We start from the raw sequence: 23,997 nt of genomic DNA, 5'->3' as shown, positions 1-23,997 counted from the left end.
CAGCAACCCCCCCGCCCCCCACCCTCGGACCTCACCACCTGCCCCCGACCACCATTGGACATTCCCCAGCAGCTGCCCCACCCCCACCATCGGACCTTGCTACCGGCCCCCGACCACCATTGGACATTCCCCAGCAGCTCCCTCATCCCCCACCCCCACCATCGGACCTCGCCACCCGCCCCCGACCACCATTGGACATTCCCCAGCAGCCCCCCCACCCCCCAAGACCACAATCGGAACTCGCCACCCACCTCCGACCACCATTGGACCTTCCCCAGCAGCCCCCCCACCCCCCAAGACCACCATCAGACCTCGCCACCCGCCCCCAACCACCATTGGACATTCCCCAGCAGCACCCCCCACCCCCACCATCGGACCTCGCCACCTGCCCCCGACCACCATTAGACATTCCCCAGCAGTTCCCCCACCCCCACCATCGGACCTCGCTACACGCCCCCGACCACCATTGGACCTTCCCCAGCAGCCCCACCACCCCCCAAGACCACCATTGGACCTCGCCACCTGCCCCCGGCCACCATTGGACATTCCCCAACAGCCCCCCCACCCCCCACCCACAACATCGGACCTCGCCACCCGCCCCGGACCACCACTGGACATTCCCCAGCAGCTCCACCACGCCCCACCCCCACCATCAGACCTCGCCACCCGCCCCCGACCACCATTGAACATTCACCAGCAGCTCCCCCACCCCCACCATCGGACCTCGCCACCCGCCCCCGACCACCATTGGACATTCCCCAGCAGCTGCCCCACCCCCCACCCCCACCATCGGACCTCGTCACCTGCCCCCGACCACCATTGGACATTCCCCAGCAGCCGCCCCACTCCCCACCCCCACATCGGACCTTGCCACCGGCCCCCGACCACCATTGGACATTCCCTAGCAGCTCCCTCATCCCCCACCCCCACCATCGGACCTCGCCACCCGCCCCCGACCACCATTGGACATTCCCCAGCAGCCCCCCCACCCCCCAAGACCACAATCGGAACTCGCCACCCACCTCCGACCACCATTGGACATTCCCCAACAGCCCCCCCACCCCCACCATCGGACCTCGCCATCTGCCCCCGACCACCATTAGGCATTCCCCAGCAGTTCCCCCACCCCCCGCCACCACCATCGGACCTCGCTACACGCCCCCGACCACCATTGGAACTTCCCCAGCAGCCCCCCCCACCCCCCGCCCCCCACGCCCACCATCAGACCTCGCCACCCGCCCCCGACCACCATCGGACATTCCCCAGTAGCCCCCACCATCGGACCTCGCCACCCGACCCCGACCACCATTGGACATTCCCCAGCAGCCCCCTCACCCCCCACCCCCACCATCGGACCTCGCCACCCGCCCCCGACCACCATTGGACATTCCCCAGCAGCTCCGCCACCCCCCACCCCCACCATCGGACCTCGCCACCCGCCCCCGACCACCATTGGACCTTCCCCAGCAGCTCCGCCACCACCCACCCCCACCATCGGACTTCGCCACCCGCCCCCGACCACCATTGGACATTCCCCACCAGCTCCCCCAACCCCACCATCGGACCTCGCCACCCACCCCCGACCACCATTGGACCATCCCCAGCAGCCCCCCCATCCACCAAGACCACCATCGGACCTCGCCACCCACCCCCAACCACCATTGGACCTTCCCCAGCAGCCCCCCCATCCCCCAAGACCACCATCGGACCTCACCACCGGCCCCGACCACCATTGGACATTCCCCAGCAGCTCCCTCACCCCCCACCCCCACCATCGGACCTCGCCACCTGCCCCCGACCACCATTGGACATTCCCCAGCAGCCCGCCCACCCCCCAAGACCACCATCGAACCTCGCCACCCACCCCCAACCACCATTGGACATTCCCCAGCAGCCCCCCCACCCCCACCATCGGACCTCGCCATCTGCCCCCGACCACCATTAGACATTCCCCAGCAGTTCCCCCACCCCCCGCCACCACCATCGGACCTCGCTACACGCCCCCGACCACCATTGGAACTTCCCCAGCAGCCCCCCCACCCCCCGCCCCCCACGACCACCATCAGACCTCGCCACCCGCGTCCGACCACCATTGGACCTTCCCCAGCAGCTCCCTCACCCCCCACCCCCACCATCGGACCTCGCCACCTGCCCCCGACCACCATTGGACATTCCCCAGCAGCTCCCTCACCCCCCACCCCCACCATCGGACCTCGCCACCTGCCCCCGACCACCATTGGACATTCCCCAGCAGCCCCCCCACCCCCCAAGACCACCATCGGACCTCGCCACCCGCCCCTGACCACCATTGGACATTCCCCAGCAGCCCCCCCACCCCCCAAGACCACAATCGGACCTCGCCACTGTGGTAAACCACTGTTATTGTTTTCATTGTTGTTCACTACTGTTATCATTATTGCACATTGTTACCTCTTGCTACTCACTGTGTACCAATGCATGCCTCAGCTGGCTCCGCCTACATGACCTGGTATAAAGGTGGCTGCCCGGCAACCCACTTCCTTCTTGGAACCAGTCGTCCACGAGAGGCATGCTCTGTTCTTTAGTTAATAAAAACCTTTTCATTACTTTCCTAATTCATCGCCTTTTATGGAGTAATTGATAAGCGTATCAATTTTATTAACTAAAAGTAAAATGTCCGGAACTGAGCAGCAATAACAGCAGGCATTGCTGCGAGCCCTCAGACCAGCATGCCTGGACCTCGACCCCCAAGCGGCGGGTTCATCTACCAATTTCGAACACTGGCTGAGCTGCTTTGAGTCCTTCCTAGAAGCCTCCGCCGTGACATCGGAGGAGAACAAATTAAAAGTCCTGACCGCCCAGGTGAGCCCTCAAGTATATACACTCATCCGGGACGCTACTACGTACACGGCGGCTCTCGACCTGCTAAAAGGGCAATATACGCGCCCAGTGAATACGATTTACGCCAGACACCTCCTGGGATCCCGCAGGCAGCAACCGGGGGAATCGGTAGAGGCATTTTTACGGGCGTTACAGACGCTCTGCAGGGACTGCGACTGTAAGGCGGTAACGGCTGCGGCGCACACGGAGGGACTTACCTGTGATGCCTTCGTTAAGGGCCTCCAGTCCGACTTCTCCCGGCAGAGACTGCTCGAAAGCAAGGAGCTCGACCTGAAGATGGCCGTAGCCCTCGCGCTCTCACTAGATGCGGCCCACCGAAACCTCGAAGCATACGCACGTAACGGGGCCGCGCCATGGTCATCGCGACCTTGGGACATGGGACCGCCGCCCCCGGTACCAACTACTGCAGCGATGTCCCGAAAGCAACCGGGACCGCCGCCCCCAGTACCAACTACTGCAACGATGTCCCGTAACCAGGCCCAAAAATGCTATTTCTGTGGCCAGTTAAAACACCCCAGAGCGCGCTGCCCGGCGAAGACCGCTACCTGCTCTGGCTGCGGGAAGAAAGGCCATTACGCCAACGCCTGCAGAGGGAAACCCGCGAACGTCAGCAGCGCCGCGTGTGAACCGTGGGGGCAGCCATCTTCTCCGCCATTTTGTGCACCTCCGGCCGCGTGGGGATCGGAATCGTGGCTGCCGCCATTTTGCCCGCCGCACTCAACCGCCAATTTGTCTCCGGACTCGACCATCGTCTCGTCGGACGAGCACATCAGCTCACTCAGCCTTACACTGGCCTCCGTTACGCTGGATCAAGCCCTCCCTCATCATCTGTCCAGGTCCACGATGGACATTACGGTAAACGGCCGCGCCACTACTTGCCTGTTTGACAGCGGGAGCACGGAGAGTTTTATTCACCCTGACACGGTGAGTAGCTGCTCCCTCACGGTCCTGCCAACGCGCCATCGGATTTCTATGGCGTCCAAGTCCCATTCAACGGACGTCGGCGGCTACTGTGTGGTGACCCTTTCGGTTAGGGGCACTGAATATAAAAATTTTAAACTTCTTGTCCTGCCCCGTCTTTGTGCTGCCGTTCTGCTAGGGTTGGATTTTCAGTGCCACCTCAAAAGTGTCACATTGGCATACGGTGGACCCCTTCCCCCACTCACAGTCTGCAACCAACAGCTTTTAAATCGCCCGCCGCGCACCACTTGCAGCCTTTCCACACTCAAAGTCCCCCCCGCTCCCTTGTTCGCTAACCTCACCCGCGACTGTAAACCCATCGCTACCAAGAGCAGGCGGTACAGCGCCGGGGACAGAGCTTTTATTAGCGCTGAGGTGGAGCGACTCCTGAAGGAGGGCATTATCGAAGGGAGCACCAGCCCATGGCGAGCCCAGGTTGTAGTCGTTAAGACCGCCGATAAACGCCGCCTGGTCATCGACTACAGCCAAACCATAAACCGGTACACCCAGCTGGACGCATACCCGCTTCCCCGCATATCTGATATGGTCAATCAGATTGCGCAATACAGGGTATTCTCCACCATTGACCTTAAGTCAGCATACCACCAACTCCCTATCCGCCATGAGGACCGCCAGTATACTGCCTTCGAGGCAAACGGCCGCCTCTACCACTTCCTTAGGGTCCCCTTCGGCGTCACCAACGGGGTTTCGGTCTTCCAAAGGGAGATGGACCGGATGGTTGACCAGAACGCGCTGCAGGCCACCTTTCCCTATCTGGATAACGTCACCATCTGCGGCCACGACCAGCAGGACCATGACGTTAATCTAGCGAAATTCCTCCGTACGGCCCAGCGGCTGAATCTAACATACAATAAAGTGAAATGCATGTTTCACACCACGTGCCTTGCCATCCTCGGCTGCGTAGTGGAGAACGGAGTCATCGGGCCCGACCCCGACAGAATGCGCCCCCTTATGGAGCTCCCCCTCCCCCACTGCCTAAAAGCACTGAAGAGATGCCTGGGGTTTTTCTCTTACTATGCTCAGTGGGTGCCCAACTATGCGGACAAAGCCAGACCCCTCATCAAGTCCACCTCCTTCCCCCTGACATCAGAGGCGGGTGCTGCCTTCACTCTTATCAAGAGTGATATTGCGAAGCCCACAATGCACGCAGTGGATGAGTCCATCCCTTTCCAAGTGGAGAGCGATGCATCCGACTTCGCCCTAGCTGCAACCCTTAACCAGGCGGGGAGACCCGTGGCCTTTTTCTCAAGGACCCTCCAGGGCCCCGAGATTCGACACTCATCTGTCGAAAAGGAGGCCCAGGCTATTGTGGAAGCGGTGCGACACTGGAGGCATTACCTGGCCGGAAAATGATTTACCCTTCTCACTGACCAGCGTTCAGTTGCTTTTATGTTCAATAATAAGCAGAGGGGCAAAATCAAGAACGACAAGATCTTAAGGTGGAGAATTGAATTTTCCACCTACAATTACGATATCTTGTACCGGCCCGGGGAAACTCAATGAGCCCCCAGATGCTCTATCACGAGGTACATGCGCCAACGCGTAAGTTGATAGACTGCGGACCCTCCACAATGACCTCTGCCACCCCGGGGTCACCAGATTCTGCCACTTCATTAAGTCCCGCAACCTGCCCTACTCCATCGAGGAGGTCAGAACTATGACCAGGAACTGCCAAATCTGTGCCGAATGCAAACCGCATTTTTATAGGCCAGACAGAGCAAGCCTGATCAAGGCCACTCGCCCCTTCGAGCGCTTGAGCATCGACTTTAAGGGGCCCCTCCCTTCCTCTGACCGCAACGTGTACTTCCTCAACATTGTTGATGAGTACTCCCGTTTCCCGTTTGCCATCCCTTGCCCAGACATGACCAGTACCACGGTCATCAAATGTCTGAATGACCTCTTCGCCTTGTTCGGGTTCCCCAGCTATATACATAGCGACCGGGGCTCATCTTTCATGAGCGACGAACTTCGTCAGTACCTGCTCGCGAGAGGTATTGCTACGAGCAGGACCACCAGCTACAACCCCCGGGGGAACGGCCAGGTGGAAAGAGAGAGCGCGACGGTTTGGAAGGCCGTCCTCTTAGCCTGAAAATCTAAGGGCCTTCCGACCTCTCGCTGGCAGGAGGCCCTCCCTGCGGCGCTCCACTCCATCCAGTCACTGCTTTGTACTGCCACTAATGCCACCCCTCATGAGCAAATGTTCGTTTTCCCCAGGAAGTCCACATCGGGAACCTCGCTACCGACATGGCTGACTTCTCCTGGGCCCGTCCTACTGCGGAGGCACGTGAGGACCCATAAAACGGAACCCCTGGTCGAGAGGGTGAACCTCCTACACGCCAACCCCCAGTATGCCTATGTGGCATACCCAGACGGGCGGGAGGACACGGTCTCCATACGAGACCCCGCACCCTCGGGCGCCCCTGAATCACCACCGTTATTATCCACCACTTCTCCCAACCCAACCCCTGTAGATGGCATGCCGGAGCCCCAGGACCCTTCGTCGACCACTCAGACACCAGACTTGACGTTGGATACTGCAGCACTGCCGCCGCTGCTACGATGATCAGGACGGCATACAAGGCCTCCTGATAGACTTACCTACACGAACTTTTAATACACTTCACCCCGCCGGACTCAATTTTAAACAAGGGGTGAATGTGGTAAACCACTGTTATTGTTTTCATTGTTGTTCACTACTGTTATCGTTATTGCACATTGTTACCTCTTGTTACTCACTGTGTACCAATGCATGCCTCAGCTGGCTCCGCCTACATGACCTGGTATAAAGGTGGCTGCCCGGCAACCCACTTCCTTCTTGGAACCAGTCGTCCACGAGAGGCATGCTCTGTTCTTTAGTTAATAAAAACCTTTTCATTACTTTCCTAATTCATCTTATGGAGTAATTGATAAGCGTATCAGCCACCCACCTCCGACCACCATTGGACCTTCCCCAGCAGCACCCCCACCCCCCAAGACCACCATCGAACTTCGCCACCCGCCCCCGACCACCATTGGACATTCCCCAGCAGCCCCCCCACCCCCACCATCGGACCTCGCCACCCACCCCCGACCAGCATTGGACATTCCCCTGCAGCCGCCCCACCCCCCACCCCCACCATCGGACCTCGCCACCCACCCCCGACCACCATTGGACCTTCCCCAGCGGCCCCCCCGATCCCCACCATCGGACATCGCCACCCGCCCCCGACCACCATTGGACATTCCCCAGCAGCGCCCCCCACCCCCACCATCAGACCTCGCCACCCGCCCCCGACCACCATTGGACCTTCCCCAAGAGCCCCCCCACCCCCACCATCAGACCTCGCCACCCGCCCCCGACCACCATTGGACCTTCCCCAGCAGCGCCCCCACCCCCCACCATCGGACCTTGCCACCCGCCCCCGACCACCATTGGACATTCCCCAGCAGCCCCCCCACCATCGGACCTCGCCACCCGCCCCTGACCACCATTGGACATTCCCCAGCAGCCCCCCCCACCCCGACCACCATTGGACCTTCCCCAACAGCCCCCCCACCCCCACCATCAGACCTCGCCACCCGCCCCCCATTGGACCTTCCCCAGCAGCGCCCCCACCCCCCACCCCCACCATCGGACCTTGCCACCCGCCCCCGACCACCATTGGACATACCCCAGCAGCTCCCCCACCTCCACCATCGGACCTCGCCACCCGCCCCCGACCACCATTGGACATTCCCCAGCAGCCCCCCCACCATCGGACCTCGCCACTCGCCCCCGACCACCATTGGACATTCCCCAGCAGCACCCCCCACCCTCTACCCCCACCATCAGACCTCGCCACCTGCCCCCGACCACCATTGGACCTTCCCCAACAGCCCCCCCACCCCCACCATCAGACCTCGCCACCCGCCCCCGACCACCATTGGACCTTCCCCAGCTGCTCCCCCACCCCCCACCCCCACCATCAGACCTCGCCACCCGCCCCCGACCACCATTGAATGCCATAGAAAGCCTGTGGGCAGTTGTAAGTGTAATGAACAGCTGGCACTGGTCATTTGCTGCTGACAGCTAATTCTGGGCCACTAAGTTATTAATTTTCTAAGTAAGTTTGCCATTATTTCAGAACAAAATTACTGGACATCGGTTGTCACAATCTGGTTTCTGGCAGCCCATTTCCATATCTTTTCAATTCCTTGGCACTGGCTCACTATTTTATTTAGTCTTAACATTTTAAAATCTTTAAATGATCTGGCGATACAGACTCAGATTTTAAGATCACATCCTTTTATTTGGAAAAATCTTAGAAGACACAATGGAGAACTGGAGACACACAAAACAAAAACGAGAGACTATGGGACAAAAATGGCTATTCAACCCACCAAGTCCAATTCCTCTACAGTCCATGTACAATTCATTGTGTCACATACCTTATCCTACCCATTTAATCCCACCCCACCACCCCCATAATATTTCTAACTACTTACCTAATCTTACATCCCATATTAGATTACTAGTCTTTTTTCACATGGTCAAAATGATCCACGGAACATTTGATCATCTCAATCTGTACTTGGAGCCCTTAATTCCATTCCTAACCAGATAATTCGCCAGTTTTTTTTAATGTTAACTGATATACTGATACAAATCTACAACTGTGCAGGGAAAACCCTTTCTGTTTAAAGTCTTATTTAAGGCTATTTTTAAAGTTTTGAAAAACTAAATTCAGTAAAGTTCATACACTTTCTTGACTTTGGCTTATTACAGGCTGCATTACATAGTAGTTGCAAGTATGGCACAGTACAGGGTAAATACAGTAAGGATCTTAAAGAGTTTAGAATTTTGTTAGCACTTAAGTGTTGACAGCTGATTGGATCAGGATATTTTCCTGGATGCGGGGAGGGGAAGGAGGATAGCGTGGCCTAGTTATATGCTCACAAGTTAAATGAATAACCTGCTTGATCTACATTATCCATTCCGCTCAGTTCTCTGGTTTCATAGTATCACAGAAACTTGCCTCACAGGAGGCCGCCATTTGGCACATCGTGCCTATACTGGCATCCTAGAAAGGTCAGCTGTGTTTAGTCCCACACCCCTGCTTTATATCCAGAACCCTGTAAGTTCCCCATTCTCAAGTACCTGTCCAACTCCCTTTTCAAATTAGTTATGGAATCAGCTTCCACCATCTTTTCAGGTGGAGCGTTACTGATCCCGACAACACCCGGAGTGAAAACATTTCTCATGTCCTGTCAAAATCTTTTGCCAATGATTTCAAATCTATGACCACTGGTTATTGACAAAACTTGGAAGTATAGTGAACAGTGAGGAGGCTAGTGATAGACTTCAAGAAGACATAGCTAGGCTGGTGAAATGAGAGGACACGTGGCAGATGAAATTTAACGCAGAAAAGTGCGAAGTGATATTTTGGTAGGAAGAACGAGGAGAGGCAATCTAAACTAAAGGGTACAATCCCAAAGGGGGTGTATGAACAGAGAGAGCTGGGGGTATACGTGCACAAATCGTTGAAGGTGGCAGGGCAGGTTGAGAAAGCAGTTAAAACGGAGATGAGGAATTTCTTCTCTCAGAGGGTCGTGAATCTTTGGAATTCTCGACACCTGTAGCCCACATGTTTGTTAGTCCTGTTCCTTCAGCAGAGCTCTCATAATGAAGATTCCCCAAACTACTGAGCATCTCCCAGCTTTTCTGGTGCTGAATTGTTTGGATATTATCATGAGATCCGCTTGAACAAGAAGTCTAACTTCCTCGACCACTGTCTGCTGCATCAAGAGAAGTTCGATCTCCCTGGTCCTGGGTTAACTCCTCCATACTCGGTGAAGACAGTACTGCCGCTCCTGCAGACAGACTTCCTCTGCCCTCTGTGCTTGTTGATGTATAGGAACTAAATAAGAGAAAGCACTGATTTAAATGTTGGGAAAAAATAATGAAAATTACAGTCTCACATTTAAATGATATTCCACAGATTGAAAGTTAGCTCAACCGTCACAATATTCATTAAAGGAAAAAAGTATAATGATCACATTGCTCCCGATTGGACCCCTTAAATTTAAATTACTATAGGAGCAGCAGCACCATGGAGTGCAGGCATGTGTTCACATCACAATTCCAAAATCACTGATTTCCCGATCTTAAGTCAAATTATTGGGGGGGGGAGGGGAGAGAAAGAATTATTATTGTGTTCCGTAGCGGTTTGTTACAACTGAGTGGCTTGCTCGGCCATTTCAGAGGGCAGTTAAGAGTCATCCACATTGCTGTGGGTCTGGAGTCGCATATCGGCCAGACCAGGTAAGGACGGCAGATTTCCTTCAAGGACATTAGTGAACCAGATGGGTTTTTACGACAATCTGATAGTTTCATGGTCACCATTACTGATACTAGCTTTTTATTCCAGATTTTTTAAATTAACTGAATTTAAATTCCCGAGCTGCCGTGGTGGGATTTGAACTCACGTCATTAGTCCAGGCCTCCGGATTACTACTGACACTACCACTACGCTACCGTTTATAACAGTGAATGCCAAAGTTGGCTCCTACCCCTCATAATTAAGATAATAGCCAGTGAGTTGTTCTGCAGAAGCTGCCACTGTTTGCAGTGGCAATGTTCCTCATATGCTTGGCTAAAGGCTACAAGTACAGGACAGAGTGCATGTTTTCACCTCCAGCAAACCACCTACTTAATGAGCTAGTTGGAAACTAAATGAGGCCGAATTAGCCGTCACCTTAGACTCGAATGCAGCAAACACTAGAATAGCAAACTTTTTATCATTGCAGCACTTCAAACCATAGCTAAGTGTTTGAAAAACAACAAAAACTTGCTCCAACCTGATACAGGATTGATCTGGGTCAACTGCTGATCGCCTTTCCAGTCTTCTTTCTATACCCAAGCCTAAATTTGAATCTATAACACTGACACAATGTCGCTGTCGCCGGTCATCATGGAGGCTGACAGATACTGAGTCGAAGGAGGAATTGCTGACAATGCTGGAGTGGGAGGAAATTTCACTGTGACCAGAGTCTGAAAAATTATCCGCAGGAGTACTTGGTGCCAAAGCAAAACCTGGGAAATAGAAAGATTCGAATTAGACAGTAGCCAAATTTTAATACCAGTTATGTACATGGAAGAGCTGGAGAAGAGAAATAATCTGAATTTCATTAGTATTAAAGTATTGCTTCATATCCATCGCAGTAATTAACTTATTCATTAAACCTGGACTGTTATAAAATCAGTATACTGGAGGAAGCCACCCGAATAAAGGACCTCCACAGAACAAAAACAATGCCATTCAGGTCCAAACACATCTATAGACACCGAGGGGGTAAAATTGGGTCGCGCCCCGAAAAAATTAGCGCCCCTGCGCCCGAAATTCACTGGTAGTGCCCCAAGAGGGGAGCGGGGCGCTACTGGAAGCGCCCCGCCTCCCTCTTGGGGCGCTTCGGGTGAATATCACAGCGCTACGTGCAGCAGTACTGCAGGCCTTCCTCCCTTTATTAAAGGGGGGGCCTAGTGCAGCGCGACCCAGGGCCCAGCTGGGCAACCAGGGATTGGAATGCCGGCAGAAGAACCCGGCGCTCAAGAGAAGTGCCGGACTCACGGAATGCAGCCGGCACCCTGCGGGGGGGCTACATAGAAGGCTGGGGACAGCAGCAGGGGCAGGTGCTGTCAGGCGGCAAGCAACAAAAATGGCTGCCTGGCACCTCCCTTTTAACTTGTGCCGCCCCGGCAGCAGGTAGGCCCCCCTGACCCTGTCGGACATAATGTCCGGTGGTAAGTCAGGGGGCGCTATCGAAGAGCGCGTCCAGGGCGCAAGTGGGGTGTTGCGCAAGGCGATGACGTCATTGCCGGCAGCGCCGCGCTAACGGTCATCACTGCCGCAAACCTCCTGCTGAATTTCGCGGGAGGCGTTGGTGGCGCCGCACGCAGGCGCTAGTTGCTTTGCAGGAGGCACAAGTCAACCGAATTTCCCCCCCTCACCTCCTGTGCCATTACGGATATTGACTTCTCCTTTACCCCACAAAAAGAGACACATATAAACGGGTATTATCATATATCCTGAATTCCAGGACCAGGGCACAAAGCTCATTGACAATACCCACTGAAACCCGAAGCCGAAACGGCGGTCCTTCGGATAGTGCAGGACCTAGAGTAACAAGGGGTAGTGAAGCAAATAGCAGCCACAACTAATTCGCCTGTGTGGCCAGTAAAGAAGCCTGACAGGTCTTATAGATTAACAATCGATTATACAGCCCTGAACAAAATCACCCCTAAAGAACACCCGATAGTGGCAAGTCCGGCCACCATCTTTAATGGCCTGGTACCAGAGCACAAGATATTCACCGTGCTCGATATAGCGAATGGATTTTGGGCCATTCACTTAGATGAACGATCTCAAGGGAAATTTGCCTGCACCCTTAGGGGAAAACAGTATACATGGACTAGAGTACCACTGGGATTCCACAATAGTCCAAGTATATTTCACCGAGTATTGTCAGGAATCCTGGAACCAATAAACGTAGGAGAAGGAAGCACCCTCTTACAATATGTGGATGATATCCTTATCGCCTCCCGTACCGAACAACAGCACATACTAGCCTTGACTACGGTACTGGGAGCCCTACAGAATGCGGGACTAAAGGTAAACCCTAGAAAGGTACAGGTAGGGAAGGACGAAGTAACCTACCTAGGATACATAATAACACAAGGGAGGAGACAAACGCCTGAAGACAGAAAGGAGGCTGTTAGAACGATGCCGAGGCTAGGAACTGTGAAAGAGTCCAGGCAGGTACTAGGGCTATTTAATTATTGCCCAAACTTTATCCCAGAATATGCGGAAATGGCCCAACCTATACAGGACTTGATCAAAGGGGGTAAATCATCCCAGGAGCTGGTGGACTGGGGCCCCGACCAAGAAACAGCGTTTCTAAAGTTAAAACAAGCCCTCGTAAGTGCTCCTGCCCTGGGATTACCAGACCAGAATAGGCCATTCTACATCTGTACCAACCACAGTAAGGATCATTACAATGCGGTGGTAACCCAGGTGCATGGGGATAGACAAAGGCCAGGAGCGTACTACTCAACTAAGCAGCAGCCTGTAGCTGCAGGATTGTCCGGATGTATTGCTGCCCTCGACTGCGCTACGTGGGTCATCAGAGTTAGTGAACCAATAGCGATGTCAGGACAAATTATCCTACATACCCAGCATACCCTAGAAGAGTTGCTCAACACGGGAAGACTAAGAACTGTATCAGATGTGCGAAGGGCCACGTGGGAGGCAAAGCTCCTACCCCACAATGGCAAGTAACAATAGTAAAAGACAACAGTAATAATCCTGCAGGGTGGATTATAACGGAAGGAGAGGAACATCAGTGTAACCTGACAGGAAGTGAAGAGGAAAGTAGTCATGTTAGTGAAACCCCGCTCGAGGAAGTGGAAATAGATCTCTATGTAGATGGGTCCTGGTGTTATATAGACGGGACACCACGAACAGAATGGGCAGTGGTAGATGGCAATGGACAGGTTAAAAGGGAAGGTCGGCTAGAAGGAAGGCTCAGGTAACGGAAATGGTGGCTCTCACCGAGGCCCTGAGGTTAGTCGAAGGAAAAAGGGTAAACATATGTACAGACATTCGATACGCCTTTGGGTTTGTTCATGATTACATGGTAGCCTGGAGTAGGCGAGGATACATGCCATCAGGAGGAGGACCCATAAGACACGAGAATATAATCAAGGAATTAGTGGAAGCCTCCCTCCTACCCCAAGAGTGCGCAATAATAAAAATTAAAGCACACATGAAGATTACTGACCGAAACCAACAGGGCAATGCATGGGCAGACAAGGCAGCCAAGCGGGCAGCTGAGAAAGGGAATCTGACCAATGAAGCCGAAGTCAGTGCATGTGCAATTGGGCCCGAAGAGGTGAACATGCTTAAGGTACAGGAAGAAGCCCCCCCGCGAGAAATGGGACACCAACCCCGACCAAAAAGGACCCTGGGAAAGCTTATAAATAGATTTTACCGGGCCGATACCCAGCCAAAATGCGAAATCATACTGCTTGGTTATAATAGATCTGTTTGCAAGATGGGTAGAAGCTTTCACCACTAGAAATTGCTCAGCCGAAACGATGGCTAGAATCTTAGCCGAGGAAATAATACCTAGGTGGGGAGTGCCACTGCAGCTGGACTCAGATCAAGGTACACACTTTACAGGAAAGGTGATGACACAGGCATGCACCCTACTGGGGATTAGACAGAAATTCCATATCCCATACCATCCGGAGTCACCCGGATTAGTGGAATGAATGAATAGAACCTTAAAGACAGCATTAGCCAAGGCAATTGAGGAGACCGGACAGGGATGGGTGGACATGTTACCCCGAGTCCTGATGAAATTAAGGGCAACCCCTAGCCAGACTACAGGACTGACGCCCTTTGAGTTAATGACAGGGAGAGCAATGAGACTGCCCGAGGTACTGGTCACAGGAAGTGAGGACGTATGACCATATTTGGACAGAATACGGAGGTTTGTGATGGAACTCTGTAAGCAATTACACGACCTGAAAGCACAGGCTAGAGACCAGCAAGTAATTAAACACTTGGAGAACGACACCAAGCAACAGAAAGTCCAAATACCCCAGGTAGGCAGTCAGGTAATGGTAAAGATAAACCCAGAGAAACCTGGGTTCTCGCCAACGAATAATTACGGAGTTCCTAAACCTAATGGATATAACCATCCCCAGCTTTTGTGGAAAGGAGACCGTAAGCCTGTAATATAACTTGACCCTGCGAGCACTTGAAGGCCCTGAATCAAGAACCATGACATTTAATGTGAAAAGGAGGATGGGTAAAAAAGGGGACCGGGAGAAAAGAGGGATACCAGAAATGGTAGGCGCGGGATACGCGGCAGGGGTTGCGACGGTGAACATTATAGGCCTGCATACCATAGACAATCGGGTTGCTGCCCTAACCCGAACCTTACAAGGATTGTTGGGTAGGGAAGCGGATAACCAAAGGCTGCAGGCACAGCTAGGTGATGGCACGGAGGGAGAATTGCTACAAGTGGCCCACACGTTACGGGACCACGCCAGAACTATAGATTTGATAAACAAAGTGGGGGAAGACTTAGATGATCGTAATAAAAATAACCAAGTTGTTTAATGCCGAGATCCACCAAGAATGACCAAGGATGACTGTGGATATGGCCGAATGGAAGGGTGCACATTGAGTATCACGCCAATAACGCGGGATTCCGAAACAATCGCCGCCCCGCGGGGGAATGGAGAATGGTGTGTGAGCACCAAGGCACCGCCCCGTGGGGGAATGGAGAATGGTGTGTGAGCACCAAGGCACCGCCCCACGGGGGAATGGAGAATGGTGTGTGAAATGGAGAATGGTGTGTGAGCACCAAGGCACCGCCACCCCCGTGGGGAAATGGAGAATGGTGTGTGAGCACCAAGGCACCGCCCCACGGGGGAATGGAGAATGGTGTGTGAGCACCAAGGCACCGCCCCGCGGGGGAATGGAGAATGGTGTGTGAGCACCAAGGCACCCCTCCACGGGGGAATGGAGAATGGTGTGTGAGCACCAAGGCACCGCCCCGCCCGCGGGGGAATGGAGAATGGTGTGTGAGCACCAAGGCACCGCCCCGCGGGGGAATGGAGAATGGTGTGTGAGCACCAAGGCACCGCCCCCCGGGGGAATGGAGAATGGTGTGTGAGCACCAAGGCACAGCCCCCACCACGGGGGAATGGAGAATGGTGTGTGAGCGCCAAGGCACCGCCCCTCGGGGGAATGGAGAATGGTGTGTGAGCACCAAGGCACCGCCCCGCGGGGGAATGGAGAATGGTGTGTGAGCACCAAGGCACCGCCCCGCGGGGAATGGAGAATGGTGTGTGAGCACCAAGGCACCGCCCCGCGGGGGAATGGAGAATGGTGTGTGAGCACCAAGGCACCGCTCTCCCCCCCGCGGGGGAATGGAGAATGGTGTGTGAGCACCAAGGCACCGCCCCCGCCCCGCGGGGGAATGGAGAATGGTGTGTGAGCACCAAGGCACCGCCCCGCGGGGGAATGGAGAATGGTGTGTGAGCACCAAGGCACCGCCCCCCGGGGGAATGGAGAATGGTGTGTGAGCACCAAGGCACAGCCCCCACCACGGGGGAATGGAGAATGGTGTGTGAGCGCCAAGGCACCGCCCCGCCCGCGGGGGAATGGAGAATGGTGTGTGAGCACCAAGGCACCGCCCCGCGGGGGAATGGAGAATGGTGTGTGAGCACCAAGGCACCGCCCCCCGGGGGAATGGAGAATGGTGTGTGAGCACCAAGGCACAGCCCCCACCACGGGGGAATGGAGAATGGTGTGTGAGCGCCAAGGCACCGCCCCTCGGGGGAATGGAGAATGGTGTGTGAGCACCAAGGCACCGCCCCGCGGGGGAATGGAGAATGGTGTGTGAGCACCAAGGCACCGCCCCGCGGGGAATGGAGAATGGTGTGTGAGCACCAAGGCACCGCCCCGCGGGGGAATGGAGAATGGTGTGTGAGCACCAAGGCACCGCTCTCCCCCCCGCGGGGGAATGGAGAATGGTGTGTGAGCACCAAGGCACCGCCCCCGCCCCGCGGGGGAATGGAGAATGGTGTGTGAGCACCAAGGCACCGCCCCGCGGGGGAATGGAGAATGGTGTGTGAGCACCAAGGCACCGCCCCCCGGGGGAATGGAGAATGGTGTGTGAGCACCAAGGCACAGCCCCCACCACGGGGGAATGGAGAATGGTGTGTGAGCGCCAAGGCACCGCCCCTCGGGGGAATGGAGAATGGTGTGTGAGCACCAAGGCACCGCCCCGCGGGGGAATGGAGAATGGTGTGTGAGCACCAAGGCACCGCCCCGCGGGGAATGGAGAATGGTGTGTGAGCACCAAGGCACCGCCCCGCGGGGGAATGGAGAATGGTGTGTGAGCACCAAGGCACCGCTCTCCCCCCCGCGGGGGAATGGAGAATGGTGTGTGAGCACCAAGGCACCGCCCCCGCCCCGCGGGGGAATGGAGAATGGTGTGTGAGCACCAAGGCAACGCCCCACGGGGGAATGGAGAATGGTGTGTGAGCACCAAGGCACCGCCCCCGCCGCGGGGGAATGGAGAATGGTGTGTGAGCACCAAGGCACCGCCCCGCGGGGGAATGGAGAATGGTGTGTGAGCACCAAGGCACCGCCCCCCCGCCCCCGCGGGGGAATGGAGAATGGTGTGTGAGCACCAAGGCACCGCCCCACGGGGAATGGAGAATGGTGTGTGAGCACCAAGGCACCGCCCCACGGGGAATGGAGAATGGTGTGTGAGCACCAAGGCACCGCCCCGCGGGGGAATGGAGAATGGTGTGCGAGCACCAAGGCACCGCCCCCCCCACGGGGGAATGGAGAATGGTGTGTGAGCACCAAGGCACCGCCCCCCCCACGGGGGAATGGAGAATGGTGTGTGAGCACCAAGGCACCGCCCCCCCCACGGGGGAATGGAGAATGGTGTGTGAGCACCAAGGCACCGCCCCCCCCCAGCGGGGGAATGGAGAATGGTGTGTGAGCACCAAGGCACCGCCCCACGGGGGAATGGAGAATGGTGTGTGAGCACCAAGGCACCACCCCCGCCGCGGGGGAATGGAGAATGGTGTGTGAGCACCAAGGCACCCCCCCGCGGGGGAATGGAGAATGGTGCGTGAGCACCAAGGCACCGCCCCCCCCCGGGGGAATGGAGAATGGTGTGTGAGCACCAAGGCACCGCCCCCCCACAGGGGAATGGAGAATGGTGTGTGAGCACCAAGGCACCGCCCCCCCCGCGGGGAATGGAGAATGGTGTGTGAGCACCAAGGCACCGCCCCACGGGGGAATGGAGAATGGTGTGTGAGCACCAAGGCACCGCCCCCCACCACGGGGGAATGGAGAATGGTGTGTGAGCACCAAGGCACCGCCCCCCGCCACGGGGGAATGGAGAATGGTGTGTGAGCACCAAGGCACCGCCCCGCAGGGGAATGGAGAATGGTGTGTGAGCGCCAAGGCACCGCCCCGCGGGGGAATGGAGAATGGTGTGTGAGCACCAAGGCACCGCCCCGCGGGGGAATGGAGAATGGTGTGTGAGCACCAAGGCACCGCCCCCACCGCGGGGGAATGGAGAATGGTGTGTGAGCACCAAGGCACCGCCCCGCGGGGAATGGAGAATGGTGTGTGAGCACCAAGGCAGCGCCCCCCCTGCGGGGGAATGGAGAATGGTGTGAGAGCACCAAGGCACCGCCACCCCCCCGCGGGGGAATGCAGAATGGTGTGAGAGCACCAAGGCACCGCCACCCCCCCACGGGGGAATGGAGAATGGTGTGTGAGCACCAAGGCACCGCCCCCCCCCCGGGGGAATGGAGAATGGTGTGTGAGCACCAAGGCACCGCCCCGCGGGGGAATGGAGAATGGTGTGTGAGCACCAAGGCACCGCCCCCCCACCGCGGGGGAATGGAGAATGGTGTGTGAGCACCAAGGCACCGCCCCCCGCCACGGGGGAATGGAGAATGGTGTGTGAGCACCAAGGCACCGCCCCCCCCACGGGGGAATGGAGAATGGTGTGTGAGCACCAAGGCACCGCCCCGCGGGGGAATGGAGAATGGTGTGTGAGCATCAAGGCACCGCCCCCCAACCCGCGGGGGAATGGAGAATGGTGTGTGAGCACCAAGGCACCACCCCACGGGGGAATGGAGAATGGTGTGTGAGCACCAAGGCACCGCCCCCACCACGGGGGAATGGAGAATGGTGTGTGAGCACCAAGGCACCGCCCCCCCCCCGGGGGAATGGAGAATGGTGTGTGAGCACCAAGGCACCGCCCCGCGGGGGAATGGAGAATGGTGTGTGAGCACCAAGGCACCCCCCCGCGGGGGAATGGAGAATGGTGTGTGAGCACCAAGGCACCGCCCCCCCGCGGGGGAATGGATAATGGTGTGTGAGCACCAAGGCACCGCCCCCCCCCGCGGGGGAATGGAGAATGGTGTGTGAGCACCAAGGCACCCCCCCACGGGGGAATGGAGAATGGTGTGTGAGCACCAAGGCACCGCCCCCCGGGGGAATGGAGAATGGTGTGTGAGCACCAAGGCACCGCCCCCCCCCGGGGGAATGGAGAATGGTGTGTGAGCACCAAGGCACCACCCCGCGGGGAATGGAGAATGGTGTGTGAGCACCAAGGCGCCGCCCCGCGGGGGAATGGAGAATGGTGTGTGAGCACCAAGGCACCGCCCCGCGGGGGAATGGAGAATGGTGTGTGAGCACCAAGGCACCGCCCCGCGGGGAATGGAGAATGGTGTGTGAGCACCAAGGCACCGCCCCGCGGGGGAATGGAGAATGGTGTGTGAGCACCAAGGCACCCCGCCGCGGGGAATGGAGAATGGTGTGTGAGCACCAAGGCACCGCACCCCCACGGGGGAATGGAGAATGGTGTGTGAGCACGAAGGCACCGCCCCACGGGGGAATGGAGAATGGTGTGTGAGCACCAAGGCACCGCCCCCCCCCCGGGGGAATGGAGAATGGTGTGTGAGCACCAAGGCACCGCCCCCCCCGCGGGGGAATGGAGAATGCTGTGTGAGCACCAAGGCACCGCCCCACGGGGGAATGGAGAATGGTGTGTGAGCACCAAGGCACCGCCCCCCGGGGGAATGGAGAATGGTGTGTGAGCACCAAGGCACCGCCCCCCCACCACCGCGGGGGAATGGAGAATGGTGTGTGAGCACCAAGGCACCGCCCGCCCCCCACGGGGGAATGGAGAATGGTGTGTGAGCACCAAGGCACCGCCCCCCCCACGGGGGAATGGAGAATGGTGTGTGAGCACCAAGGCACCGCCCCCACCGCGGGGGAATGGAGAATGGTGTTTGAGCACCAAGGCACCGCCCCCCCCGCGGGGGAATGGAGAATGGTGTGTGAGCACCAAGGCACCGCCCCACGGGGAATGGAGAATGGTGTGTGAGCACCAAGGCACCGCCCCCCCCCACGGGGGAATGGAGAATGGTGTGTGAGCACCAAGGCACCGCCCCCCGGGGGAATGGAGAATGGTGTGCGAGCACCAAGGCACCGCCCCACGGGGGAATGGAGAATGGTGTGTGAGCACCAAGGCACCGCCCCCCCCCGGGGGAATGGAGAATGGTGTGTGAGCACCAAGGCACCCCCCCCCGGGGGAATGGAGAATGGTGTGTGAGCACCAAGGCACCGCCCCCCAACCCCGCGGGGAATGGAGAATGGTGTGTGAGCACCAAGGCACCGCCCCCCCCCGGGGGAATGGAGAATGGTGTGTGAGCACCAAGGCACCGCCCCCCCCCGGGGGAATGGAGAATGGTGTGTGAGCACCAAGGCACCCCCCCCCGGGGGAATGGAGAATGGTGTGTGAGCACCAAGGCACCGCCCCCCGGGGGAATGGAGAATGGTGTGTGAGCAGCAAGGCACCGCCCCCCCCCCCACCGCGGGGAATGGAGAATGGTGTGTGAGCACCAAGGCACCGCCCCACGGGGGAATGGAGAATGGTGTGTGAGCACCAAGGCACCGCCCCACGGGGGAATGGAGAATGGTGTGTGAGCACGAAGGCACCGCCCCCCCACGGGGGAATGGAGAATGGTGTGTGAGCACCAAGGCACCGCCCCCCCCGCGGGGGAATGGAGAATGGTGTTTGAGCACCAAGGCACCGCCCCCCCCGCGGGGGAATGGAGAATGGTGTGTGAGCACCAAGGCACGGCCCCGCCCACGGGGCAATGGAGAATGGTGTGTGTGTGAGCACCAAGCCACCGCCCCGCGGGGGAATGGAAAATGGTGTGTGAGCACCAAGGCACCGCCCCCCCCACGGGGGAAAGGAGAATGGTGTGTGAGCACCAAGGCACCACCCCCCCCCCGCGGGGGAATGGAGAATGGTGTGTGAGCACCAAGGCACCGCCCCCCCCCGGGGGAATGGAGAATGGTGTGTGAGCACCAAGGCAGCGCCCCCCCACTGGGGAATGGAGTATGGTGTGTGAGCACCAAGGCACCGCCCCCCCCGCGGGGGAATGGAGAATGGTGTGTGAGCACCAAGGCACCCCCCCGCGGGGGAATGGAGAATGGTGTGTGAGCACCAAGGCACCGCCCCCCGGGGGAATGGAGAATGGTGTGTGAGCACCAAGGCACCGCCCCCCCCACGGGGGAATGGAGAATGGTGTGTGAGCACCAAGGCACCGCCCCGCGGGGAATGGAGAATGGTGTGTGAGCACCAAGGCACCGCCCCACGGGGGAATGGAGAATGGTGTGTGAGCACCAAGGCACTGCCCCCCCCCCACGGGGGAATAATGGAGAATGGTGTGTGAGCACCAAGGCACCGCCCCCCCCACGGGGGAATGGAGAATGGTGTGTGAGCACCAAGGCACCGCCCCCCCCCGGGGGAATGGAGAATGGTGTGTGAGCACCAAGGCACCGCCCCGCAGGGGAATGGAGAATGGTGTGTGAGCACCAAGGCACCGCCCCGCGGGGGAATGGAGAACGGTGTGTGAGCACCAAGGCACCGCCCCGCGGGGGAATGGAGAATGGTGTGTGAGCACCAAGGCACCCCCCCGCGGGGGAATGGAGAATGGTTTGTGAGCATCAAGGCACCGCCCCCCAACCCGCGGGGGAATGGAGAATGGTGTGTGAGCACCAAGGCTACGCCCCACGGGGGAATGGAGAATGGTGTGTGAGCACCAAGGCACCGCCCGCCCCCCACGGGGGAATGGAGAATGGTGTGTGAGCACCAAGGCACCGCCCCCCCCACGGGGGAATGGAGAATGGTGTGTGAGCACCAAGGCACCGCCACCCCCCCACGGGGGAATGGAGAATGGTGTGTGAGCACCAAGGCACCGCCCCCCCCCGGGGGAATGGAGAATGGTGTGTGAGCACCAAGGCACCGCCCCACGGGGAATGGAGAATGGTGTGTGAGCACCAAGGCACCGCCCCGCGGGGGAATGGAGAATGGTGTGTGAGCACCAAGGCACCGCCCCGCGGGGGAATGGAGAATGGTGTGTGAGCACCAAGGCACCCCCCCGCGGGGGAATGGAGAATGGTGTGTGAGCACCAAGGCACCGCCCCCCGCCCCCGCGGGGGAATGGAGAATGGTGTGTGAGCACCAAGGCACCGCCCCCCCGCGGGGGAATGGATAATGGTGTGTGAGCACCAAGGCACCGCCCATCCCGCGGGGGAATGGAGAATGGTGTGTGAGCACCAAGGCACCCCCCCACGGGGGAATGGAGAATGGTGTGTGAGCACCAAGGCACCGCCCCCCGGGGGAATGGAGAATGGTGTGTGAGCACCAAGGCACCGCCCCCCCCCGGGGGAATGGAGAATGGTGTGTGAGCACCAAGGCACCGCCCCACGGGGGAATGGAGAATGGTGTGTGAGCACCAAGGCACCACCCCGCGGGGAATGGAGAATGGTGTGTGAGCACCAAGGCACCGCCCCGCGGGGGAATGGAGAATGGTGTGTGAGCACCAAGGCACCGCCCCACGGGGGAATGGAGAATGGTGTGTGAGCACCAAGGCACCGCCCCCCCCGCGGGGGAATGGAGAATGGTGTTTGAGCACCAAGGCACCGCCCCCCCCGCGGGGGAATGGAGAATGGTGTGTGAGCACCAAGGCACCGCCCCCCCCGCGGGGGAATGGAGAATGGTGTGTGAGCACCAAGGCACCGCCCCACGGGGGAATGGAGAATGGTGTGTGTGTGAGCACCAAGGCACCGCCCCGCGGGGGAATGGAGAATGGTGTGTGAGCACCAAGGCACCGCCCCCCGGGGGAATGGAGAATGGTGTGTGAGCACCAAGGCACCGCCCCCCCCCCCGCGGGGAATGGAGAATGGTGTGTGAGCACCAAGGCACCGCCCCCCGGGGGAATGGAGAATGGTGTGTGAGCACCAAGGCACCGCCCCCCCCCCCCCCCGCGGGGGACTGGAGAATGGTGTGTGAGCACCAAGGCCCCCAAAATGACAGTTACGAATAGGGGAGGGATCACCTCCTGTGCCATCACGGATACTGACTTCTGTTTTACCCCACAAGAAGAGACACATATAAACGGGTATTATCATATATCCTGAATTAAAAGAAGAAACCATTAATGGGACAGTGACGGACACTGTACGAGAAGGGTATACAAAGGCAAGAAGGTCACAAGGAAAACTGATACCCGAACTGAGGCAGAAGGTGTAAACAAATGATGGTCTTGAAACATCTGTTTCAATGTTAAAATGGAATTTAACCCTGAAAACTGTCCGGTGATGCATTTTGGGAGGACTAACAAGGCAAGGGAATACGCAATGAATGGTAGGACCCTAGGAAGGACAGAGGATCAGAGGGACCTTGGTGTGCATGTACATAGATCCCTGAAGGTCGCAGGACAGGTATATGGGATACTTGCCTTCATTAGCCGAGGCATAGAATATAAGAGCAGGGAGGTTGTTGGAGCTTTTAGGCCACAGCTGGAATACTGTGTGCAGTTCTGGTCGCCACACTCTAGGAAGGATGTGATTGCATTAGAGAGGGTGCAGAGGAGATTCACCAGGGTGTTACCTGGGCTGGAGCATTTCAGCTATGAAGAGAGACTGGATTGTTTTCCTTAGAGCAGAGAAGACTGAGGGGGGACCTGATTGAGGTGTACAAAATTATGAGGGGCATAGATAGGGTAGATAGAAAATAACTTTTCCCCTTAGTAGAGGGGTCAATAACCAGGGGACATAGTTTCAAGGTAAGGGGCAGGAGGTTTAGAGGGGATTTGAAGAAAAACGTTTTCACCCTGGATGGTTGGAAGCTGGAACTCACTGCCTGAAAGGGTGGTAGAGGCAGGAACCCTCACAACACTCAAGAAGTATTTAGATGCGCACTTGAAATGCCATAGCATACAAGGCTACGGACCAAGTGCTGGAAAATGGGATTAGAATAGACAGGGCTTGATGCCCAGCGCAGACACGATGGGCCGAAGGGCCTCTTTCTGTGCTGTAAAACTCTATCACTCTATGACTAACTGGCTAAAGTGGACTGGAAAAATAAATTAAAGGGTAAGACAGTTGAAATGCCAAGTGTCCTATTCCTGCTCCTATTTCTTATTTTCTTATGTATTATACTATCATCTAGTCATACTTATCTTGGCTAATTAGATTCCTGTTCTATCAT

The 23,997-nt window shown here is 57.4% G+C and overlaps 1 protein-coding gene and 1 pseudogene across 2 annotated transcripts in view; one reads left to right on the top strand and one right to left on the bottom strand.

Annotated features, from left to right (window-relative positions):
* Positions 1 to 23,997, top strand: part of LOC147109776 (large ribosomal subunit protein bL17m-like) — a 642,401-nt gene that overhangs the window by 395,050 nt on the left and 223,354 nt on the right. The gene's annotated exons all lie outside the window — the stretch shown is intronic.
* LOC147109778 (rap guanine nucleotide exchange factor 2-like) overlaps positions 8,109 to 23,997 on the bottom strand; it is a 149,600-nt pseudogene continuing 133,711 nt past the window's right edge. Inside the window, exons 12-13 of the transcript XR_015080153.1 lie at positions 10,678 to 10,912; positions 8,109 to 9,737 (exon numbers count right to left, since the gene is read on the bottom strand). The product of XR_015080153.1 is annotated as a rap guanine nucleotide exchange factor 2-like (transcript). The remainder of the gene's footprint in view (positions 9,738 to 10,677; positions 10,913 to 23,997) is intronic.

The sequence above is a fragment of the Somniosus microcephalus genome, chromosome 12, assembly GCF_052327205.1.
Source record: "Somniosus microcephalus isolate GS21.2 chromosome 12, FLI_Smic_1.0, whole genome shotgun sequence".
NCBI classification, from domain to species: Eukaryota; Metazoa; Chordata; class Chondrichthyes; order Squaliformes; family Somniosidae; genus Somniosus; species Somniosus microcephalus.
The sequence above is the reverse complement of the archived record's forward strand: the minus strand, read 5'-3'. Positions and strand labels throughout refer to the sequence as shown.